Below are 26,081 nucleotides of genomic sequence, written 5' to 3' on the forward strand. Positions count from 1 at the left end.
AGCATTTTCCAACAGTAGGAGGTCTGGTGGCTCTTGTTCAGTGTGACACCCATGTCCTCACTAGCGCTTCTTTGGCTCATCCAGGGTCAAGCACATTGAAGATGAATGAGTCCTCTTGAACCCAGTATTAAACTGCTAATGTTGCACTGTATACAACTCAGGAGGAAATGGCCCCCTTGCGTCATCCAATCTGAGGTTGGTGGTGGTATGATGATTAAGATCACAACAGTTTGATGGCATCATGGTATATCTGCCTCCACTTCTCATCATGTCCTCATCTTTGATCCTGTGTGGCTCGGTTTGTAGAGCATGGCACTTGCAATACCAGGATTGTGGGTTTGATTCCTGCTGAGTTCACTGTTACGAAAATGTATGCACTCACTACTGTAAATTGTTTTGGATAAAATTGTCTGCTAAATGGCATATATTATATTTTTTACCCAGAGCCAGTTCTTACCCCAGACTGACAACAGTGACAGTGATATGGTCTTAGCTCCTCTTTGCATTCCACAACCCCTCCACTTCCATATAGTGAGAAAGAGTCTTTGGTGAGAGAAAAGCAGAGCATAAAGCTTTCACATTCAAACTAATTTCTCGTTTTGCTCCTGAATGCCTTTGCATCTATCTGACCCTCTTTGAATGTGATTCCATTTGAGTTCGACCTTGGACCTTGCTCGGCTAATGGATGGTGTGCTGCAGGCTTAGTATACAGCTGTTAATCTACATTTATCAATCAGTACAGCACAATGCATCCACCCGTCTCCTGAAGTTCAAAGAAGAGGGGTGGCTGGGGGTCCGTGTTCACTTGCAGAGCCCAAAACCTCGATCGGCTGCTCTGCCAGGAAGGCCTTGTAAACATTGTTCCGTTAGGAATGACAGCAGCTTATTTGCATTGGTTAGCTGTCCTATTGTGCAGTTAGCTGTCCTCTCCTACGAGCTATCTCCTGTAACAATATACACAGAGTGGTACCTTTCCCAGAGACTCTATTACCCACTTCCTGAATTTATGAGCCAACTCCAGTCACATTCCATTCCGCTCTCCCAATTCCCTATAACAATAATGCCAAAGAGCATAACCACACACTGCTGAAACCATTTTCCGAATTGTTCTATACTCCCTTGTCATACTGTCTACCTCACAGCAGATACCGTGTTATGAACTTGAGTGAAGACCCAAAAGCGGTTTTAACAGAAAACAGAGTTCTTTAATGAAAAACAGGAATGGGTAGTGCAGGATGCACCTGCCAGGCAGACTCCGACAGGACAGGACAAGGTGGAAGCAAACGAGACGACAGCTTGCTTCTGGCATCAAAAAACACAAACAAGAATCAGACACTGAAAGTAGCAGGAACAGAGAAAGAAATAGAGACCTAATCAGAGGGGGAAGAGAGAACAGGTGTGAAAGAGTGAATGAGCTAGTTAGAGGAGATGTAGAACAGCTGAAGAATGAGAGACAGAGAAGGTAACCTAAAAAGACCAGCAGAGAGAGAGAGTGAAGAGAAAGGACAGGAACAGACATAACAAGACATGACAGTACCCCCACTCACCGAGCGCCTCCTTCGAGGAGGAAACCTGGCGGCAACGGAGGAAATCATCGATCAGCGAACGGTCCAGCATGTCCCGAGAGGGAACCCAACTCCTCTCCTCAGGACCGTACCCCTCCCAATCCACTAGGTACTGATGACCACGGCCCCGAGGGCGCATGTCCAAAATCTTACGAACCCTGTAGATGGGTGCGCCCTCGACAAGGATGGGGGGGGGACGAGCGGGGCGCGAAGAACGGGCTTAACACAGGAGACATGGAAGACCGGGTGAACGCGACGAAGATAGCTGCACTGCGACAGGATTAATGACCTGGGAAATACGGAACGGACCAATGAACCGCGGGGCCAACTTGCGAGAAGCTGTCTTAAGGGGAAGGTTCTGAGTGGAGAGCCATACTCTCTGACCGCAACAATATCTAGGACTCTTGGTCCTACGCTATTAGCGGCCCTCACAGTCTGCGCCCTATTACGGCAAAGTGCCGACCTGACCCCCTTCCAGGTGCGCTCGCAACGCTGGACAAAAGCCTGAGCGGAGGGGACGCAGGACTCGGCGAGCTGAGATGAGAACAGCGGAGGCTGGTACCCGAGGCTACACTGAAAAGGGGATAGACCGGTAGCAGACGAGGGAAGCGAGTTGTGGGCGTACTCTGCCCAGGGGAGCTGTTCTGACCAAGACGCAGGGTTACGAAAAGAAAGACTGCGTAAATGCGACCAACAGTCTGATTGGCCCGTTCGGCTTGACCGTTAGACTGGGGATGAAAGCCGGACGAGAGACTGACGGAAGCCCCAATCAAACGGCAAAACTCCTCCAAAATTGAGACGTGAACTGCGGGCCTCTGTCGGAAACGACGTCAGACGGAAGGCCATGAATTCGGAAAACATTCTCGATAATGATCTGAGCCGTCTCCTTAGCAGAAGGGAGCTTATCGAGAGGAATGAAATGAGCCGCCTTAGAGAATCTATCGACAACCGTAAGAATAACTGTCTTCCCCGCTGATGAGGCAGTCCGGTGATAAAATCTAAAGCGATGTGAGACCACGGTCGAGAGGGAATGGGAAGCGGTCTGAGACGGCCGGCAGGAGGAGAGTTCCCAGATTTAGTCTGCGCGCAGACCGAACAAGCGGCGACAAATTCACGTTCCCGAGTGGGCCACCAGAAACGCTGGCGAATGGAAGCAGCTACCCCGAACGCCGGGGTGGCCGGCTAACTTGGCAGAGTGGGCCCACTGAAGAACGGCCGGACGAGTAGGAACGGGAACGAACAGAAGGTTCCTAGGACAAGCTCGCGGCGACGGAGTGTGAGCGAGTGCTTGCTTTACCTGCCTCTCAATTCCCCAGACAGTCAACCCGACAACACGCCCGTCAGGGAGAATCCCCTCGGGGTCGGTGGAGACCTCAGAAGAACTGAAGAGACGAGATAAAGCATCAGGCTTGGTGTTCTTTGAGCCCGGACGATAAGAAATAACAAACTCGAAACGAGCAAAAAACAGAGCCCAACGAGCCTGACGCGCATTAAGTCGTTTGGCTGAACGGATGTACTCAAGGTTCCTATGGTCAGTCCAAACGACAAAAGGAACGGTCGCCCCCTCCAACCACTGTCGCCATTCGCCTAGGGCTAAGCGGATGGCGAGCAGTTCGCGATTACCAACATCATAGTTACGTTCTGACGGCGATAAGCGATGAGAGAAAAACGCGCAAGGATGGACCTTGCCGTCAGAGAGAGAGCGCTGAGAAAGAATGGCTTACGCCCACCTCTGACGCGTCAACCTCAACAACAAACTGGCTAGAGATGTCAGGTGTAACAAGAATAGGAGCGGATGTAAAACGATTCTTAAGAAGATCAAAAGCTCCCTGGGCGGAAACGGACCACTTAAAGCACGTCTTAACAGAAGTAAGGGCTGTGAGGGGAGCTGCCACCTGACCGAAATTACGGATGAAACGACGATAGAAATTAGCGAAGCCCAGAAAGCGCTGCAGCTCGACGCGTGACTTAGGAACGGGCCAATCAATGACAGCCTGGACCTTAGCGGGATCCATCTTAATGCCCTCAGCGGAAATAACGGAACCGAGAAAAGGGACAGAGGCGGCATGAAAAATGCACTTCTCAGCCTTCACATAAAGACAGTTCTCCAAAAGGCGCTGGAGGACGCGTCGCACGTGCTGAACATGAATCGAGAGAGACAGAGAAAAAATCAGGATATCGTCCATGTAAACGAAAACAAAAATGTTCAGCATGTCTCTCAGGACGTCGTTAACTAGTGCCTGAAAGACAGCTGGAGCGTTAACGAGGCCGAAAGGAAGAACCCGGTATTCAAAGTGCCCTAACGGAGTGTTAAACGCCGTCTTCCACTCGTCCCCCTCCCTGATGCGCACGAGATGGTAGGCGTTACGAAGGTCCAATTTGGTGAAAAACCTGGCTCCCTGCAGGATCTCGAAGGCTGAAGACATAAGAGGAAGCGGATAACGATTCTTAACTGTTATGTCATTCAGCCCTCGATAATCCACGCATGGGCGCAGGGACCCGTCATTCTTCTGAAAAAAAAAAAAAACCCCGCTCCGGCGGGAGAGGAGGAGGAGACAATGGTACCGGCGTTGGAGCGAAACCGACAAATAATCCTCGAGAGCCTTACGTTCGGGAGCCGACAGAGAGTATAATCTACCCCGGGGGGGAGTAGTTCCCGGAAGGAGATCAATACTACAGTCATACGACCGGTGTGGAGGGAGAGAAGTGGCCTTGAACGACTGAACACCGTGCGCAGATCGTGATACTCCTCCGGCACCCCTTTCGCCAGGCTCCTCCTGTGAAGTAGAGACAGAGGAAACAGGAGGGATAGCAGACATTAAACAGGTTACATGACAAGAAACATTCCAGGATAGGATAGTATTACTAGACCAATTAATAGAAGGGTTATGGCGCACTAGCCAGGGATGACCCAAAACAACAGGTGTAAAAGGTGAACGAAAAATTAAAAAAGAAATGGTTTCGCTATGATTACCAGAGACAGTGAGGGTTAAAGGCAGCGTCTCACGCTGAATCCTGGGGAGAGAACTACCATCTAAAGCGAACAAGGCCGTGGGCTCCCTAACTGTCTGAGAGGAATGTCATGTTCCCGAGCCCAGGTCTCGTCCATAAAACAGCCCTCCGCCCCAGAGTCTATCAAGGCACTGCAGGAAGCAGATGAACCGGGCCAGCGGAGATGGACCGGAAAAGTAGTGCGTGATCCAGAAGGAGAGGCCTGAGTAGTTGCGCTCACCAGTAGCCCTCCTCTTACTGATGAGCTCTGGCTTTTACTGGACATGAGGTGACAAAATGACCAGCGGAGCCGCAGTAGAGACAGAGGCGATTGGTGATTCTCCGTTCCTTCTCCTTGGCCGAGATGCGGATACCCCCCAGCTGCATAGGCTCAGCATCCGAGCCGGCGGAGGAGGGTGGCAGTGATGCGGCAGGTGGCAGTGATGTGGAGAGGGGAGCAGCGGAGAACGCGAGCTCCTTTCCACGAGCTCGGCGACGAAGATCAAACCGTCGCTCTATGCGAATAGCGAGAGCTATTAAGGAGTCCAGACTGGAAGGAACCTCCCGGGAGAGGATCTCGTCCTCAACCTCGACGAGGAGACCCTCCAGAAAACGAGCGAGCAAAGCCGGCTCGTTCCAGTCACTTGAGGCAGCGAGAGTGCGAAACTCAATAGAATAATCCGTTATGGATCGATTCCCCTGACATAGGGAAGACAGGGCCCTGGAAGCCTCCTCCCCAAAAACAGAACGGTCAAAAACCCGTATCATCTCCTCCTTAAAGTCTTGATACTGGTTAATACACTCAGCCCTCGCCTCCCAGACTGCCGTGCCCCACTCACGCGCCCGTCCGGTAAGGAGAGAAATGACGTAGGCGATGCGGGCTGCGCTCCTGGAGTAAGTGTTGGGCTGGAGAGAGAACACCACATCACACTGAGTGAGGAATGAGCGGCACTCAGTGGGCTCCCCAGAGTAACGGCGGGTTGTTGATCCTGGGCTCCGGAGACTCGGAAACCCCGGAAGTGGGCGGTGGATCGAGGTGGAGTTGGTGAACCTGTCTTGTGAGGTCGGAGACTTGGACGGCCAGGGTCTCAACGGCATGTCGAGCAGCAGACAATTCCTCCTCGTGTCTGCCTAGCATCGCTCCCTGGATCTCGACGGCGGAGTGAAAAGGGTCCGGAGCCGCTGGGTCCATTCTTGGTCTGATTCTTCTGTTATGAACTTGAGTGAAGACCCAAAAGCGGTTTTAACAGAAAACAGAGTTCTTTAATGAAAAACAGGAATGGCATAAATCCTCTTCCAACGTTGTCAGCGGAACAAAAAGAACGTTAGTATAGTGCAGGATGCACCTGCCAGGCAGACTCCGACAGGACAGGACAAGGTGGAAGCAAACGAGACGACAGCTTGCTTCTGGCATCAAAAAACACAAACAAGAATCAGACACTGAAAGTAGCAGGAACAGAGAAAGAAATAGACCTAATCAGAGGGGGAAGAGAGAACAGGTGTGAAAGAGTGAATGAGCTAGTTAGAGGAGATGTAGAACAGCTGAAGAATGAGAGACAGAGAAGGTAACCTAAAAAGACCAGCAGAGAGAGAGAGTGAAGAGAAAGGACAGGAACAGACATAACAAGACATGACATACCGGGTCAAGGAGTTATATCGCTAACCTCTCAGGAGAAATCCCAACAATACAGCATCCCTAATCTGGTGAAATTTGTATCAAAGCAAATACAGAAACACTAACCGACATAATAACACTGCCTGTTAAATCATAGATAAACAACTTAAGCTATTAACATATTAACAAATAACATAAATACTCATCATAAACTTTGATGAAAGATACATGTTTTAAATATGATTAAAGATAAACTTGTTCTTAATGCAACTGCTGTGTCAGATTTAAAAAAAAAACTTTACGGCAAAAGCACAATATTCAATAATCTGAGAACAGCGTTCAGCCACAAAAGTAAGCCATACAGTTACCCACCAAATTGGAGTCAACAAAAGTCATAGATAGCATTATAAATCTTCACTTACCTTTGCTGATCTTCGTCGGAATGCACTCCCAGGACTCCCACTTCCACAAGAAATGTTTGTTTTGTTCGATTACGTCCATATTTATGTCTCAATACCTCCGTTTTGTTTGAGAGTTTAGTTCACTATTACTAAGGCACAATGCCCGAGCGCAAAATCCAGACGAAGTCAAAAGAGTTCATTACAGTTTGTAGAAACATGTCAAATGATGTTTACAATCAATCCTTAGGGTATTTTTATAATAAATCTTAAAAAATATTGCAACTGGACAATAGCGTATTCATTACAGAGGAAAAAGAAGGAACGGTGCACCCGCGTGACCGCGCAGTAAACAACTGATTGGCCTCAGCTAAGTCCACTTGTTGAAACAGTGCTTATTTGACACCCTTCCACAATAGAAGCCTCAAACAACTTTCTAAAGACTGTTGACATCTGCTGGAATCCTTGGGAAGTGCAATCTGACCCCATAGACACAGCATATTGGATAGACAATCACTTAAATGAAACTCCAAACCTCAGATTTCCCACTTCCAGGTTGGATTTGTCTGAGGTTTTCGCCTGCCATATGAGTTCTGTTATACTCACAGACATCATTCAAACAGTTTTAGAAACTTCAGAGTGTTTTCTATCAAATACTACTAATAATATGCATATATTAGCATCTGGAACAGAGTAGCAGGCAGTTTACTCTGGGCACCTTATTCATCCAAGCTACTCAATACTGCCCCCCTGTCACCAAGAAGTTAAGTATTTCCTTTCCATTTCTTTCCCTTTCCTTCAGAAACCATTTAAAGCATTTTCATCATTTCGCGTAACCAGTTTAAAGCTAAATTGAAAAGACCTCGACAATAAATCCCATGATATTAACACCACGAACCCATATACATAACCGGTCATTGTGTTTGCGTGCTGGTGTGTGTATGGTAAACCGTATGGCGAAAACACACACATGGCCAGGCCTTACTTATCTGGGAGCTCATTTTATGGCCTAATCATTCCAAAGAGAAAGAATATGACACCCCTCTTCTCCTGGAAGAGAAAGTGTACATTTCGTTGGCATTCGTTGGCATTCAGTGGATTTATCTTAATCAGCAACTCGTACATTTCAATTTCAAACCAAACTCGATATTGATAAATCCACTGTCATCCCTCCAATCATTAATCTTGTTTTAATCAACCCCATTGTTTATACGTGCTTAATTTAGCTTGTACTACGCTTAGACACGGCGACATTTATCTCACCACCAAGTCCAACGTTCACTCCTGTAATGACTGGTCTCTCTTCTCCATGATTTTCCATAACCACGGCACTACAATATTTAAAAAAATTTATTTTAGGTTTGGTAACCCCAACTCTAATTAAATCTCATCTAATTTCCCGTGACCATCCACCCTTCATCAATTCTATAAATCTATTTCAGAATAAGACAAAATAAAATGTCTCATGAGATTAGAAACCCCCCCAATGTTTTCTGAGTTTACAAGGAGTATTTTTCCCGTTCTGATTCTAACTTGTTACCTTTTTTAGCCTCCATTGTCTTTGATTCTCGCAAGGATTTTCCAACCCCAAACATCTCCAATTCCATACATGTAAAATTATCTGTGTATTGTTACTGGACCTATGTTCAAAGACATGGTTAACCTCTCTAGGGGGTGTGGGACGGTAGCGTCCCACCTGGCCAGTGATATTGCAGAGCGCCAAATTCAAAAACAGAAATACTCATTATAAAAATGAATAAAACATACAAGTGTTATACATCGGTTTAAAGATTAACTTCTTGTTAATCCAACCGCGGTGTCAGATTTCAAAAGGGCTTTACGGTGAAAGCATACCATGCGATTATCTGAGAACAGCGCCCAGCAGACAAATCATTACAAACAGTTACCAGCCAAGTAGAGGAGTTACACAAGTCAGAAATAGCAATACAATGAATCACTTACCTTTGATGATCTTCATATGGTTGCACTCACAAGACTCCCATTTACTCAATACATTTTTGTTTTGTTCGATAAAGTCCCTCTTTATATCCAAAAACCTCAGTTTTGTTCACGCGTTTTGTTCAGTAATCCACAGGCTCAAAGGCAGTCACAACAGGTAAATCCGAAAAGTATCAGTAAAGTTCGTAGAAACATGTCAAGCGATGTTTATAATCAATCCTCAGGTTGTTTTTAGTCATAATAATCAATAATATTTCATCGGACAAAAGCTTTGTCAATATAAAAGGAAAACAAGAAAGGCACGGTCTCGGTCGCACGCATGAAAAACCTCTGGGACACTGCAGTGTCCACCCATTCAGAGTGGTCCTACTCCCTCATTTTTCAGAATACAAGCCTGAAACAATTTCTAAAGACTGTGGACATCTAGTGGAAGCCATAGGAAGTGCAATTTGAGTCCTAAGTCAATGGAATCTGTATAGGCAGTCAATGGAAAACTACAAACATAAGAAAACTCCACTTCCTGGAGGGATTTTTCTCAGGTTTTCGTCCATTTCAGTTCTGTTATACTCACAGACAGTGTTGGAGTGTTTTATATCCAATTCTACTAGTTATATGCATATCCTAGCTTCAGGGCCTGAGTAGCAGGCAGTTTACTTTGGACACACTTTTCATCCGGAGGTGAAAATAGTGCCCCCTACCCTAGTGAGGTTAATAGATCCCAGGCATCTATTAAAAAGTTGTCTGAGATGTCTCCCTTCGCATATAACATCATCTTTATGAACCAAATTTTGATCAAACCGATACCACACACAGCTATTTAAAAGTGTTTACTGCTGTTCTTTTGTCAAAGATGCAAAACGCTTACATTGCTGCATTCCCTCCAAAAGCACCGGGCGTAGTAGGCTCCATTACCACTCTACATGCATTCTTCCCATGTGTACGCTTTGATGTTTGTTCACTATGTTTCTTTGTGTTAACTTGGCCATTAAAACCACGTTAATTCACTGTGGCTGTATTAACCCCTCGCACGACTGCAGTTAGATTCCGACCGTAATGCCCTCGCTGGAGCACCTAGGCCCCCACCTGGAGACCTTCTATAGACCTGTGCTACACAGTCCGGATATGTCATAGTCCTTCCCTCAAACTACTAACAATAGTCTGCACCCTTACTTTCTTTCGGGATACCCCTCCCGACAACAATGGTTTCACATAAACAAATTGAAACTTCACTCTCCTACAGATGCTTTTTTTCAGCAACATCAAAAAACATGACTGAGGGATAAAACAGAAAGGGTAGATGGCCCTTCTGGGGCACAGGAGGTATTGGTAAGAAACTAGCTGACCATTTTTTTTGGCACACCCCGTCCATCTTCTGTTCATGGCCTGACCCTGCTCTCTGATCCTAGGGAATTTCCTCTTATCTGATTAGGTCAACATTTCTAAATTAGCATACACACAGTTTCATGGCCTTAACTCCATTAATACTCACAGTAATAATTCACTACACAAACAAACTACAGTTTAACATGAAACATTTTACATTTTGACAGAATCGATCACATCTGAATATTAAAATCACCAATAATTGACTACAAGGTCCGATAGGAATTCAGGGAACTCAGTGAGGAACACTGTATACGGTCCAGGATGCCTGTAAACAGTAGCTATAAAAAGTGATTGAGTAGGCTGCATAGATTTCATGACTAGAAGCTCAAAAGATGAAAATGCTGTCAATTTTTGGGGTAAATTGATCAGGCTTGAGCCATGTTTCAGTCAGGCCAACCACATTGATATTATGATCAGTAATTAGTTAATTGACTATGACTGCTTGGAAGTGAGGGGTCTAACATTAAGTAATCCTATTTTGAGATGTGAGATATCACAATCTCTTTCAGTAATGACAAGAATGGAGGAGGTCTTTATTCCAGTGAGATTGGTAAGGCGAACACCGCCATGTTTTGTTTTGCTCAACCTAGATCGAGGCACAGACACTGTCTCAATGGGGATAGCTGAACTGACTACACTGACTGTGCTAGAGGCATATTCCACTAATCTGGTAGGCTGGCTAACAGCCTGCTGCCTGGCCTGCACCCTATCACATTGTTTAAACAACTGTTTAAACGACTAGCACACAGCTCAGACACCCATGAATACCCCACAAGACATGCCACCAGAGGGTTAACACAGTCCCCAAATCCAGAACAGACTATGGGAAACATACAGTACCACATAGAGCAATGACTACATGGAACTCTATTCTACATCAAGTAAAAACAGATAAAACTACAACTTGCAGAAAAGCGCGGACTGTGAAGACACACGCAGGCACATACACATACACATGCTAACACACACACGCACTCTACACACACGTACAATGTAATATTGTTATATTGCTGTATTATGGATTTTGTCTTATAAATAGGTTGTGGTAGAGTAGTGTGTAACAATGTGTTGAGTGATGCACTGTTTTATTTTGTATATAATAGCTTTAATCTTGTTTAGACCCCAGGAAGAGTAGCTGCTGCCAAGCTAAAGCGAGAACTCTTCCAGGATAGTGACCATGTAAGGCCCACTCTGTGATATTTTCAGCAGTTTTTGATAATTTAAGTTAAATTGGTGTCCGAAATTGACACCCTTGATAAAGATGAACAAAAATGACTGTATAAAATAAATCATTCAAATAAATAGCTATATTGTATGCAAAAAAAGGTCAATTATATAATTTATACTAATACAGTTGTTCAGAGAAAGAGATTTTGTTTAACAAGTAATACCTTTTTTCTCAAAAGGATAGGGGTAAAAATGATTGACACCCTTGTTTTCAATACCTTACCTTTTGAGGATAACGTCACTGAGCCATTTTCTAAAATGTTTTATGAGTTAGAGAACAGATTGGGAGGGTTAGGGTTTTAAACCATTCCTCCATTCAGAATCCTTCCAGAGCCTAAATATCCTTTGTCTGCACATATGTACACTCCTCTTCAATTCACATCACAGGTTTTTAATAGGTTTGTCCGGAGACTGAGATGGCCAATGCAAAATCTTGATTTTGTGACCAATTAACAATTTATCTGTGTATTTTGATGTGTGCTTGGGGTTATTGTCTTGCTTCAAGATCCAATTGCAGCCAAGTTTCAGCCTCCTGGCAGAGGCAACCAGGTTTTTAGATAAAATGTCCTGATACTGTGTAAAGTTCAAAGATACCTTTGACCTTAACAAGAGCCCCGGGACCAGTGGAAGCAAAATGTGACTGACAGCCTCGATTTGGTCTTATGTAGCAAAATTTGAAATTGTGATTTTTACATTTAACAAAAGTAGAAACTCAGAGCTAGAATATGGTATATCATACACTGCAGTTGAGGAACAATGGGAAAGTAATTCTACTTTGAAAGTTGATAAACTTGAAACCCCTCTTTTGAGAAAATGTCCCTTGAATGTTTTGGTACATTCTTTGTCTACACCCATTCAGCATTGTTCACACCCACTTAAGCCTTAGCCCCATCTCTTTAAGGATTCACATGTGAGACCATGTGCTAAACAGAGTGAGTAGTTTAGTGAACAACCAAAGATTTCAAGACTAAAAGTGGTAAAAGTAGTAGCCTACAATAAGGAAAAACTCCAGGTAAAAATTCACTATCTAGTCCTTGGCTTATATCCTAATCTGACTTTGGTGCAGGTCATGTTGTTCTTCACATTACCATCTCTGGTGAGCACACATTATATCATATACAATCTAAGTTTATTTATCCCATGCACAGGATACAGAAGGCGTAAACGGTACAGGTTACTTGCATAGCAGCAATAACAAAAACAGAAAGTGTCCAGATAAAAATATTTTATAATTATTAGATTACTCTTACCCGACACACTAGTCTAAATTGATGGGTTATGTGAAGGAAATGCTATAACTACCCCACAGCCACATCTAGCTAAGTGGATGGATCACTATTGTCTAGACATGCACACATGCTCATGAAATACAATAGATGGCCGTAATCACCCCCAGACATACCTGGCTAACTTGATGGGTCATGTAATCATCTGGCGAAATGGAGTTTTTTGTTTTGACATGTAGCTAGCTAGCTAAGTAATGAACCGGCATAATCCCAACTCATACAACTACCAACCAATACAAACATTTGTCATAGTTATAGTATGAATCTGTAGGTAGCTAAAGCTAACCAAGTAGGTGCAATGTTAGCTAGCTAACATTAGGCTATAACTAGCAATGCAAATGGATATCTGATTCAAATAGTAGTACTACACAGATCATACACCTGACGTTAGCTAGCGAGCCTGCAAGCTAATGTCTGCTAGCTAGCCAGCAGTATGCTTTATCAACTTTCTAACAAAATTAGACACATAATATATGAAAATGTACCAAGACTCTTACCCGTATGTATACATGGATGAACGCTTCTCAGCCGACTGGAACCATTTAACTCTGTTTTGTTTGCAGCTACATCTTGTTTGGCCAGCATTGTGTCAAGTCACTCTGGTTCACACTGACCGCGGCGTGTGCAGAAAGTAGCCCATCACTTTTTCCATCTGATCTTTCAATAGCACCTGCTAAATTCAGGGCATCAATGTTGTTGAGAAAAGTAGCTCAACTTTTGTTGCTCTCGAAAGCAAACGCTATATCTTTAAAATCATCACGGTAGAAAGGACTATCAACACATACTGAACAGCTCACGTTATAGACAGAAGCATGCTACATGGCAGACCAATCCAAACTCCAAAAATCATGGCTCGCTGGAAGGTTCTTGTTTTTTTCCATGAATAAACAAACTAGGCTCATATTTGAAAAATCTTATTCGTATTTACGGATGGAATACAAGTTTGTTATTAAGGCACGTAAAAGTTCACATGTTACAGAAGGCATTTCTGATCAAAAAAATTGTGAAATGCAACATACTCCTAGTTTCCTGAAACGAGTCACAAATAGCCCCATAACATCAAAGATCCACCACCATATTTTACAGTCGGTATGAGGTTATTTACTGCTTATGCATTCTAATTTCTTGAGACTGAAATGTTTGTATATGATAATTATAGACCTGAAATACTACAAGAGATAGAAGATGTTAAACCACATGTTTGTTTTAGTCAGCCCTTTTTTCTAGCCTTGACCTAGATCTATATGTGTTGTAGCCAACGTGTATATGCTGTAAATGCATGTGCTAAGCTTAAGCGCGTAGCTATAGATCAGAGATAACGATACCTTTCCTCTGAAATATGACTATACCCAGACCTCCCTCTGGGCCGGCCCTGTGAAGGTCGGTCGGTGTTGCACTGTGATGCGGAGCATGCCACAGCGTCAGTACCGTATCATCCCCACCTCGCTCTCTCGGGTTGCTGGGATGGCGTTATGAAGGTCTGCCTGTGGATTGTCAGGGAGATAAGGTGGAATGGTGTTCAGCCAAGGAGATAGGGAGCTGCTGCAATTATCGCTGCATCAATGAAAAGGCCTTTAAATGTATGTATGTCTGTCTGTCTGTCTGTCTGTCTGTCTGTCTGTCTGTCTGTCTGTCTGTCTGTCTGTCTGCCTGTCTGTGTCTTATACACACACATGCATGAACACGCACACACTCACGCACCTCTGACAGTCTCACACCTTAATCCGGGATCCAAGGGGAGAAGATGCCTCGAGCGGTTTACTGGGTGAAATTTATATTTATACTGACATGGGAAAGCAGGTCTATCCCTAGAGCGTAACCAAAGCTAGGCTGGTGCTAGCCTCTCTGAAATAGGCATTTTCATGCAGATAGCAATTCCTGGCAGGCTGCAGTTTTGCAGCCCCACTTTTCTGTCTTTGAGCTTTTTGTTTGAGGAAGGTGTGCGACTCCCATTGCCTCAGTCAGCATGCTGTTTTTCCTCCTCTCCCCCTCTCTTCTGTCTTCTATTTTCTCCGTCTGTAAGTGGATGCGAATTGATGTAGCAGAAATACTGCTCTTTTCTTGTTATCGGCTTGATTCTGACAGATGAAATTGCATTATGTGGCGTCCCAATTAGAATATATATGTGCATGATTTTTTTATTTACCCGAGACTAAGGAGATCTACAGTGCCTTCAGAAAGTATTCACACCCCTTGAACTGTTCCACATTTTGTTGTGTTACAGCTTGAATTTAAAAATGATTCAATTTAGGTTTTTGGTCTCTGGCCTACACACAATACCCCATAACGTCAACATGGAATTGTATTTTTTTTTTTTTTTACAATTAATTAAAAATGAAAAACTGAAATGTCTTGAGTCAATAAGTATTCAACCCCTTTCTTATGGCAAGCCTAAATACGTTCAGGAGTAAGTAACAAGTCATGTAATAAATTGCATGGACTCACTCAGTGTGCAATAATAGTGTTTAAAATGATCTTTGAATGACTACCTCATCTCTGTACCCCACACATACAATTGTCTGTAAGGTTCCTCAGGTTCCTTTGCCTTGCAAATAAGGGCACCTGTTGGTAGAATGGTAAAAAAAGCAGACATTGAATATCCCTTTGAGCATGTTGAAGTTATGAATACACTTTGGATGGTGTAGCAATACACCCAGTCACTACAAAGATACAGGCGTCGTTCCTAACTCAGTTGCCAGAGAGGAAGGAACCCACTCAGCGATATCACCATGAGGCCTGTGATAGGAAAAAAACATAGGCTGGATCAGCAATATTGTAGTTACTCGACAATACTAACCTAATTGACAGAGTGAAAAGAAGGAAAACCTGTACAGAATAAAAAATATTACAAAACATGCATCCTGTTTGTAACAATGCAAAGAAGTTGTTAAAGCAATTACATTTTTGTTCTGGAAAATCCAATACAACACATTACTGAGTAGCGCTCTCCATATTTTCAAGCATAGTGGTGGCTTCATCATGTTATGGGTATGCTTGTAATTGTTCAGGACTGGACACTTTTTCAGGACAATATCCAATCAAATTTTATTGGTCGCACACACATATTCAGCAGATGTTCTTGCAGGTATAGCAAAATGCACTCCTGCGTTGTTTGGGTGTGTGCTCAGGGTTATTGTCCTGTTGGAAGGTGAACCTTCGCCCCAGCTTTGGAGCTGCTTTTCATCAAGGATCTCTCTGTACTTTGCTCCATTCATCTTTGCCTCGATCCTGATTAGTCTCGGAGTCCCTGCCGCTGAAAAACATCCCCGCAGCATGATGCTGCCACGACCATGCTTTACCGTAGGAATGGTGCCAGATTTCCTCCAGACATGACGCTTGGCATTCCGGCCAAAGAGTTCAATCTTCGATTCATCAGACCAGATAATCTTGTTTCTCATGGCTTGAGAGTCTTTAGGAGCCTTTTGGCAAATTCCAAGCAGGCTGTCATGTGCCTTTTTACTTAGGAGTGGCTTTCGTCTGGCCACTCTACCATTAAGGCCTGATTTTGTGGAGTCCTGCAGAGATGGTTGTCCTTCTGGAAGTTTATCCCATCTCCACAGAGGAACTCTAGAGCTTTGTCAGAGTGACCATCGGGTTCTTGGTCACCTCCTTGACCCAGGCTCTTCTCCCCTGATTGTTCAGTTTGGCCGGGCGGCCAGCTCTAGGAAGAGTCTTGGTGGTTCCAAACTTCTTCCATTTAAGAATGATGGAGGCGACTCTGTTCTTGGGGACCTTCAATGCTGCAAACATGTTTTTGTACCCTTCCCCAGATATGTGCCTCGACACAATCCTGTCACAGAGCTCTGCGATAATTCCTTCGACCTCATTGCTTGGGTTTTGCTCTGACATGCACTGTCGACTGTGGGAGCTTATATAGACAGGTGTGTGCCTTTCCAAAACATGTACAATCAATTGAATTTATCACAGGTGTACTCCAATCAAATTGTAGAAACATCTCAAGGATGATCAATGGAAATAGGAGGCACCTGAGCTGAACTTCGAGTCTCATAGCAAAGGGTCTGAATAGTTATGTAAATAAGTTGGGGTTTTTTTTTTTTTTTTTTTGCAAACATTTCAAAAAACCTGTTTTCGATTTTTCATTAATGGGTATTGGATGTAGATTGCTGATGAAATGTTTTTATTTAATCCATTTTAGAAAAAGGCTGTAACCTAACAAAATGTGGAAAAGGTCAAGGGGTCTGAATACTTTCCTCTGGCACTGTATGTCAATGTTATTCTTAGAGGCAACCCAGAACATATTCCAGTCTGCATGATCAAAACAATCTTGAAGCATGGATTCTGATTGGTCAGACCAGCATTGAATATACCTTAGCACTGGTAGTTCCTATTTGAGTTTCTGCCTATAGGAAGGGAGGAGGAGAATTGAGTTGTGTTCCAATTTGCCGAAGGGATAGTGGGAAGGGTCTTGTAGCCATCCCAGAAGGGAAAGTAACAATGGTCAAGTGTTTGAAGCACGAAAAATATAACTTATTTCAAATTTTGTGCACAAATTTGTTTACATCCCTGTTAGTGACGATTTCTCCAATTGCCAACATAATACATCCACCTGACAGGTTTGGCATATCAAGAAGCTGATATAACAGCATGATCATTACACAGGTACACCTTGTGCTGGTGACAATAAAAGGCCACACTAAAACGTGCGGTTTTGTCACACAGCACTATGCCACAAATGTTTCAAGTTTTGAGGGAGGGTGCAATTGGCATGCTGACTGCAGGAATGTCCACCAGAGCTGTTGCCAGAGAATTGAATGTTAATTTCGCTACCATAAGTCACCTTCAACTTTGTTTTAGAGAGTCTGGCAGTACATTAAACTGGCCTCACAACCACAGACCACATGTAACCACGCCAGCTCAGGACCTCGACATCCAGCTTCTTCACTTTTTCCAGCTTCCTCCACCTAGACAGCTGATGAAACTGGGTTTGCACAACTAAAGAATTTCTCCACAAATGGTCAGAAACCGTCTCAGGGAAGCACATCTGCATGCTCGTCATCCTCACCAGGGTCTTGACCTGAGTCCAGTTCGACGTCGTAACCAACTTCAGTGGGCAAATGCTCACCTTTGATGGCCATCTTCATGGATTAATCCTGGTTTCAACTGTACCGGGCAGATGGCAATCTGTGTGTATGGCATTGTGCGGGCTATCGGTTTGCAGAAGTCACCATTGTGAACAGAGTGCCTCATGGTGGCGGTGGGATTATGGTATAGGCAGGCATAAACTACGGACAACAAACACAATTGCATTTGATCTATGGCAAATTTAATGCACAGAGATACTGTGACAAGATCCTGAGCCCAATTGTCATGCCCTTCGTCCACCGACATCACCTCATGTTTCAAAATAATAATGCACAGCTCCATGTCTCAAGGATCTGTACACAGTTCCTGGAAGCTGAAAATGTCCCTGTAATTCCATGGCCTGCATACTCACCAGACATGTCACCCATTGAGCCTGTTTGGTATGCTCTGGATGGACACGTACGAGACCATGTTCCAGTTCCCGCCAATAACCAGCAACCTTGCACAGCCATTGAAGAGGAGTGGGACAACATTCCACAGGTCACAATCAACAGCCTGATCAACTCTATGTGAAGGAGATGTGTCGCGCTGCATGAGTCAAGTGGTGGTCACACCAGATACTGACTGGTTTTCTGATCCACGCCCCTACATTTCTTTCAAGGTATCTGTGACCAACAGGTGCATATTTGTATTCCAAGTCATGTGAAATCTATATATTAGGTTTTCATTTATTTATTTCAATTGACTGATTTCCCTATATGAACTGTAACTCAGTAAAATCTTTGAAATTGTTGCGTTTATATATATTTTTCTATGTAAATGAGATATTTCTGTATTTCATTTTTTATAAATTTGCAAAAATTAGCTAAAAACATGTTTTCACTTTGTCATTATGGGGTATTGTGTGTAGATGGGTGAGAAAAACAAATATTCAATCCATATTGAATTCAGGCTGTAACACAACAAAATGTGGAATAAGTCAAGAAGTATGAATACCTTCTGAAGGCACTGTAGGTCCTCTGTCTCTCTACCACTGCCTCACATGTTTTCTCTGTCACTTTTTCTCTCTCTCGCCATCTCTCTGTATCTATCTCTCTCGCTGTCTTACTCTCTCTCTCTCTTTCTCCCTCTCTCTCTGTTTGGCTGTCCTGTCGCTATTAGCAAAAACTCTGATTAGAGAATGTCATTAAAACATGTCCATAAAGATTTAATACAAACTGCTTTTGAAGCAGTGGTAAATCGATGGTAAATAAGAAATAAGCTCACCGGAGCGTTTAAGATGAACACATTCCTCTAGCACCTCATTTGTTTTTCCAGTGCTCATATGCTTAGTGGGAGGTGCTCATAACATGAACTCTCCCTCTAATAATTGACTTAATATTAATACATTCTCTGGCTTATGTCTCAGACAGCTATAGCCAGGAGTGGGAGGGGTCTCCCCAAGACCAAATTCATATGCTAATAAAACAGTAATGAGTTGTAATGCCCATTTTCTCAGCAATAATTAATGTGAATGTGAATGTGAATGTAGGCTATGTATGTGACACCCATTCTAAAGGGTGTGCTATGGGAAAACCCAGATAGACTCTAAATGTTAAAGAAATGGTAACATCAGAAAAATGTTAAGGCATTTGGTTTAGTGTGGTGAGATGAGCATTGCTTTTGACACTTAAAAAATAATACTTAACCTTTATTTAACTAGGCAAGTCAGTTAAGAACAAATTCTTATTTACAATGACGGCCAAACCCGGATGACACTGGACCAATTGTGCTCCACCTATGGGACTCCCAATCATTGCTGGTTGTGATACAGCCTGGATTTGAACCAGGGTGTCAGTAGTGATGCCTCTAGCACTGAGATGTAGCACCTTAGACCGCTGCGCCACTCGGGAGCCCCCAACCCCCAACACAGACCCCAAAGAAAACAAATCATGGTTGTTATGCTGGAAAGTAGATGGCAGATGGTTATTCTTCCCTGTCCTCAGTGTTTTCTTCTCTGAACAAAGACACAGGATGTAGTTTATAACCCAACCCTAGCCTGTGGTTGACCACAGGGCGGCAGGGTAGCCTAGTGGTTGGAGCATTGGACAAGTAACCAGGTTGCAAGTTCAAACCCCCGAGCTGACAAGGTACAAATCTGTCGTTCTGCCCCTGAACAGGCATTTAATCCACTGTTCCTAGGCTGTCATTGAAAATAAGAATTTGTTCTTAACTGACTTGCCTAGTTAAATAAAGGTAAACAAATAATAATAATTAGCATTCCCTGCAGTAAAATTGGGCCAAGTAACAAGTATCCCTTTTCAAGCTCAATGTATAAACAGTTTGGACCAATGATAACTTGACACATGTAACTATGAGCCCTGGACTGAAATTCCTCCCGTGTCCCTGAATCATTAATCTTCAGTTCCCCATTACAGAAACAACTATTTCCATTGATCATTACTTTCCTCTTGATCTTTAGTCCTCTGTGTTGTGTAGTCATGTTTGAATAGTCTTACACTGCCATTGGGTGCATGTGACATACATGTACTGTAGAAGCCATAGGGACTCGGAATTTGGCACAAACAGTAATGAAATGCTGCCTGATGGGTATAAAGGGGTCTTAGCCACTGTAGTCAGATCGGCTGTTGAGTGGAGGTTCCAGCAAGGGTTTCTATGGGACCCAGTTGTGCCAGTCACTGTAATAACAGGTTCCATCATAGAGAGACTAAAACACAAAGCAGCAGCACTCACCCCTAGAAGTGACCAATTAGAGCAGATGTCATGAGACCTAAGTGACCAATTAGAGTATACATCAGGTGGCCGATGCAGATCCCATCACTGTGACATTAGCAAAAGGCCATTAGTGGCGCAACAAGGGCCTTTTTCATCTGGGAGAGGGAGAGAGGGATGGTCTGGGCCTGGATTATTCTGGCAGCAGGAGGTCAGAGCAACACAGGCAGATGAGAGATAGTTTCAGTCTCCTGATGGAAAGGAGTGTGCGTGTGTGTGTGCAGTGGTGTCCCTGAGGATAGAGACAAAAATATAAATCACTCCCTGGGGCTCAAAACATGTGTTACTCATCTGACCCCCTCTGAATCTCAACTGGTATTTAACAGCAGGAGACAGGATAAGAGAGGCAAGAGTCAAGGAGCTCTGGGCCTTAATGCTTCTTGACTCAGTCCCCATGGTATGGAGTTAGGATCAGAGCCACTGAGTTGAGCACTTTCAAATACTATGCTAATGCTCTAGTACAGGGGTCTCCAACAGGTCAATCGCGAGCTGCTAGTAGCTCACGACCCATCTATGAGTAGCTTGCCAAACAATTCTGAAAGTACATGCAATTTGCAAGTATCAGACACTGCAAACTCCCAGCTATATAATCAACGCAACATTGACATTATCCCACCCCTGTTAGCAACTTTTGGCTTAAAAAGCCAAACCTAACACAATATTTGCCAATTCATTTCCAGTAATATTGCCCCCTGCTATGTGGTGGGGGCATTTGTCTGGCAGTCTGTGTGTAGCCAGATGATGTGATAATCATCTTGTGGGTTGGCAGGATTACTTTCCCCAAAACCTTTTCAAGGTAGGCTTACCTGGCAGAAGTATAGTAAGTAAGTATATCATTTGTTATTTGCAAACTTTGCCATGAAATGAGCAGAAGCAGTACAGAACCATTGCTAGACCAGCACTTTAGATGGCTCATTTCTCACTTGCTAGATGCACAGTTAAAGGGCCAGGTGTGCAATTAAAGGGGAATTACAGTAAAACATGTAGTTTTTTTTCTTTTTTTCTGACCTTTCTGAAAGAAAACATAGTTCACTACTTTCTCTTGTACACTGAGGACCTGGGAAGAGTTGGAGAAGAGAAGAATGTGCCAATTTGAAAGCTGGAAAAAAGTAGCTAGCGACATGTTACATTTTTTTCAAGTAACTCTCATGCTAGAAAAGACCCCGGCAAGAGAAAAGGACCTAAGCTAAACTCAGCAAAAAAAAGAAAAGTCCCTTTTTTAGGTCCCTGTCTTTCAAAGATAATTCGTAAAATCCAAATGACTTCACAGATCTTCATTGTAAAGGGTTTAAACATTGTTTCCCAGGCTTGTTCAATGAACCATAAACAATTAATGAACATGCACCTGTGGAACGGTCATTAAGACACTAACAGCTTACAGACGGCAGCAATTAAGTTCACAGTTATGAAAACTTAGGACACTAAAGAGGCCCTTCTAATGACTCTGAAAAACACCAAAATAAAGATTCCCAGAGTCCCTGCTCATCTGCGTGAACGTTCCTTAGACATGCTGCAAGGAGGCATGAGGACTGCAGATGTGGCCAGGGCAATGAATTGCAATGTCCATACTGTGAGACGCCTAAGACAGCGCTACAGGGAGACAGGACAGACAGCTGATCGTCCTCGCAGTGGCAGACCACATGCAACAACACCTGCACAGGATCTGTACATCCGAACATTACACCTGCGGGACACGTGCAGGATCGCAACAACAACTGCCAGTTACACACCAGGAATGCACAATCCCTCCATCCAGTGCCATCCAGTGACTGTCCGGAATAGGCTGAGAGAGGCTGGACTGAGGGCTTGTAGGCCTGTTGTAAGGCAGGTCCTCACCAGACATCACCGATTTGCACAAACCCACCGTTGCTGGACCAGACAGGACTGGCAAAAAGTGCTCTTCACTGACGAGTCACGGTTTTGTCTCACCAGGGGTGATAGTTGGATTTGCGTTTATCGTCGAAGGAATGAACGTTACACCGAGGCCTGTACTCTGGAGCGGGACAGATTTTTTTTGAGGTGGAGGGTCCGTCATGTTCTGGGGCAGTGTGTCACAGGATCATTGAACAGAGCTTGTTGTTATTGCAGGCAATCTCAACGCTGTGCGTTACAGGGAAGAAATCCTCCTCCCTCATGTGGTACCCTTCCTGCATGCTCATCCTGACATGACCCTCCACAGCATGACAATGCCACCAGCCATACTGCTCGTTCTGTGCGTGATTTCCTGCAATGCAGGAATGTCAGTGTTCTGCCATGGCCAGTGAAGAGCCCGGTCTCAATCCCATTGAGCACGTCTGGGATCTGTTGGATCGCAGGGTGAGGGCTAGGGACATTCCCCCCAGAAATGTCCGGGAACTTGCAGGTGCCTTGGTGGAAGGGTGGGGTAACATCTCACAGCAAGAACTGGCAAATCTGGTGCAGTCCATGGGGAGGAGATGCACTGCAGTATTAATGCAGCTGGTGGCCACACCAGATACTGACTGTTACTTTTGATTTGGACCCCCCTTTGTTCAGGGACATATTATTCCATTTCCATTAGTCACATGTCTGTGGAACTTGTTCAGTTTATATCTCAGTTGTTGAGTCTTATGTTCATACAAATATTTGCAAATTTTAAGTTTGCTGAAAATAAACGCAGTTGACAGTAAGAGGACATTTTTTGATGTTGCTGAGTTTATGTCAGAGTGCTAAATAATGAATTGCTTGAGCCAGCAGGAACTTGCAGGGAAATTAATAAGCAAGAATCAATGGCACCAAGATCTTTTCAATCTTCGTAAAAATAAAGTTGCGATACTTCTGATGTTTCCTAACAGTTAGTAAACACAGGAATTAAACAGAGGTCTGTGTGGTTCTCCATATTTATTTGCTTTTATTTGTATTTGATTAATTAGGATCCACATTAGCCAACGCCAATGGCTCACAGCTAGTCTTACTGGGGTCCAACATATAACGAAAAATACATTACAGACAAAATACTTTACAATTTACATAAATTTAAAAACATTCATATGTAGTGTGTGTTTATCTGTCAGTTACACATATCAAATCAAATCAAATGTATTTATATAGCCCTTCGTACATCAGCTGATATCTCAAAGTGCTGTACAGTAACCCAGCCTAAAACCCCAAACAGCAAGCAATGCAGGTGTAGAAGCACGGTGGCTAGGCCAAAACCTAGGAAGAAACCTAGAGAGGAACCAGGCTATGTGGGGTGGCCAGTCCTCTTCTGGCTGTGCCGGGTGGAGATTATAACAGAACATGGCCAAGATGTTCAAATGTTTATAAATGACCAGCATTGTCCAATAATAATAAGGCAGAACAGATGAAACTGGAGTAGCAGCACGGCCAGGTGGACTGGGGACAGCAAGGAGTCATCATATCAGGTAGTCCTGAGGCATGGTCCTTGGGCTCAGGTTCCTCCGAGAGAGAGAAAGAAAGAGAGAATTAGAGAGAGCACACTTAAATTCACACAGGACACCGAATAGGACAGGAGAAGTACTCCAGATATAACAAACTGACCCTAGCCCCCCAACACATAAACTACTGCAGCATAAATACTGGAGGCTGAGACAGGAGGGGTCAGGAGACACTGTGGCCCCATCCGAGGACACCCCAGGACAGGGCCAAACAGGAAGGATATAACCCCAGCCACTTTGCCAAAGCACAGCCCCCACACCACTAGAGGGATATCTTCAACCACCAACTTACCATCCTGAGACAAGGCCGAGTATAGCCCACAAAGATCTCCGCCACGGCACAACCCAAGGGGGGCGCCAACCCAGACAGGAAGATCACATCAGTGACTCAACCCACTCAGGTGACGCACCCCTCCTAGGGATGGTATGAAAGAGCCCCAGTAAGCTAGTGACTCAGCCCCTGCAATAGGGTTAGAGGCAGAGAATCCCAGTGGAAAGAGGGGAACCGGCCAGGCAGAGACAGCAAGGGCGGTTCGTTGCTCCACATATGTGTCAGTACATACACGCAACAAGTAAGTTTCATGGGGGAGAGGCATTGTGCCTTGAGGTGTTGCTTTATTTGTTTTTTGAAACCAGGTTTGCTGTTCAGTTGCGCTACATAAGATGGAAGGGAGTTCCATGCACTCGTGGCTCTGTATAATACTGTACGGTTCCTTGAATTTGTTCTTGACCTGGAGACTGTGAAAAGATCTCTGGTGGTATGTCTGGTGGGGTACGTGTGTGTGTCAGTGCTTTTTGTAAGTTGACTATGCAAACAATTTGGATTTTCCAGCCCACTAATGTTTCTTATAAAAACAAGAAGTGATGCAGTCAGTCTTTTCCCACCTCTTAGCCAAGACAAACCCTTTCCCTAACCCTAACCTTATCCCTTTAACCTAACTCCTAACCTTAACCCTAACCCCTAGCCTAGCTAATGTTAGCCAGCTAGCTAATGTGAGTGTTATTCACCTAGCCACCTAGATAATATTAGCCACAACAAATTTGAATTCTTAACATATCATACGTTCTGCAAACATATTGTTCATTTTGCAAATGTTTAATATATCATACTAAATGGAATGTCTCGGATTTACGTAAATAATAATATGAAATGCCCTGAGACCAGGTTGACTGAATGACAATGAAAACAAATGTTTAGTGAATGGACGTTCTCCCTCTCTGTGCTTTCCTGTACAGTCGATGGCCTTGTTAACACAACACCAGTGGTTTACGATTTAGACCACATGCAAACCCTTCTGAGACTGGCAGGTCTCAAAGTGTGCCCTCTCCTCTGATGCTTATCAAGGTCATGTGGAGGCTGTGTATTAGCAGGGCAGAGATGAAACAGAGCCATTGCTAACAGGGCTGGTTAAGGGAGTAAAATGATAGCAGCTGGCTTAAGTTGGGGCTGTCAGATCCTACACCTCTGCTTAGAACCTCCAGTACCTGTCATCATCATCATCATCATCGCTATCTACCTGACCATGAACTATGACATCAGCATCGACGCGAACAGGTCTCTCTTGCAAAAGAGATGTTATCTCAATGAGATTAACTAGTATATATAAAGGTTAAATGACTGTGATGTTTACGACGGCCTCCCTTCTCCACAATGCTGCCACAGATTTCTTCAGAATGCTGCCACAGCATCACTGCTTTGAATTTCATTTACATAATTGCAATAAGGGATGGAGAACTGCTTTACTGCTTACAGCGTTCAGCTGTCATTGTCAGATGCTAAACAGATCAGGCATCCATAGATTGAGTCCAGGACACGTCCTTCGGGAATATCATTAAGAGAATGTCAACACTTAGATCTTCAGCAGCATCCATTTATCTATCATCCAAAGAGGACAAGTTACTTATTTTAAGATCCTTTTTATGAGGCAAAGTGTCTCAAAGTAGGAGTGCTGATCTAGCATCAGTTTTCCCCTGTAGACCATCTTGATATTATATAAAATTATATGGACAGGGGGACCTGATCCTAGATCTGCTCATAGATTGTGCATGTATGAACATTGACACATCCAGCTCAAAGCAGGAGGTTTAAAAAAAAAAAAAAAACAGACGCCAAAGTTCCGGACCATGTCTTTAATTGAGCAATTAATATCCCATCATGTATATAGATGTCCAGTTGCCAATTATTTTGGCTAGAAGAAGAGATATCAGTGGCTTTGAAAGGGGGGTCTAAAAAAAGCTTTAAGGGGTTTAAAGTGTGTGTGTGTGTGTGTGTGTGTGTGTGTGTGTGTGTGTGTGTGTGTGTGTGTGTGTGTGTGTGTGTGTGTGTGTGTGTGTGTGTGTGTGTGTGTGTGTGTGTGTGTGTGTGTGTGTCAGTCAGCAGATCCACCAACAAACCCCACCAAATTATTGAATTTCTCATGGAA

General features: G+C 43.9%; 1 protein-coding gene across 1 annotated transcript in view; it reads left to right on the forward strand.

The window, feature by feature from the left end:
• LOC135512444 (adhesion G protein-coupled receptor A3-like) overlaps window positions 1–26,081 on the forward strand; it is a 268,454-nt gene that overhangs the window by 150,294 nt on the left and 92,079 nt on the right. The gene's annotated exons all lie outside the window — the stretch shown is intronic.

Source organism: Oncorhynchus masou, chromosome 24 (genome assembly GCF_036934945.1).
Source record: "Oncorhynchus masou masou isolate Uvic2021 chromosome 24, UVic_Omas_1.1, whole genome shotgun sequence".
NCBI lineage: Eukaryota > Metazoa > Chordata > Actinopteri > Salmoniformes > Salmonidae > Oncorhynchus > Oncorhynchus masou.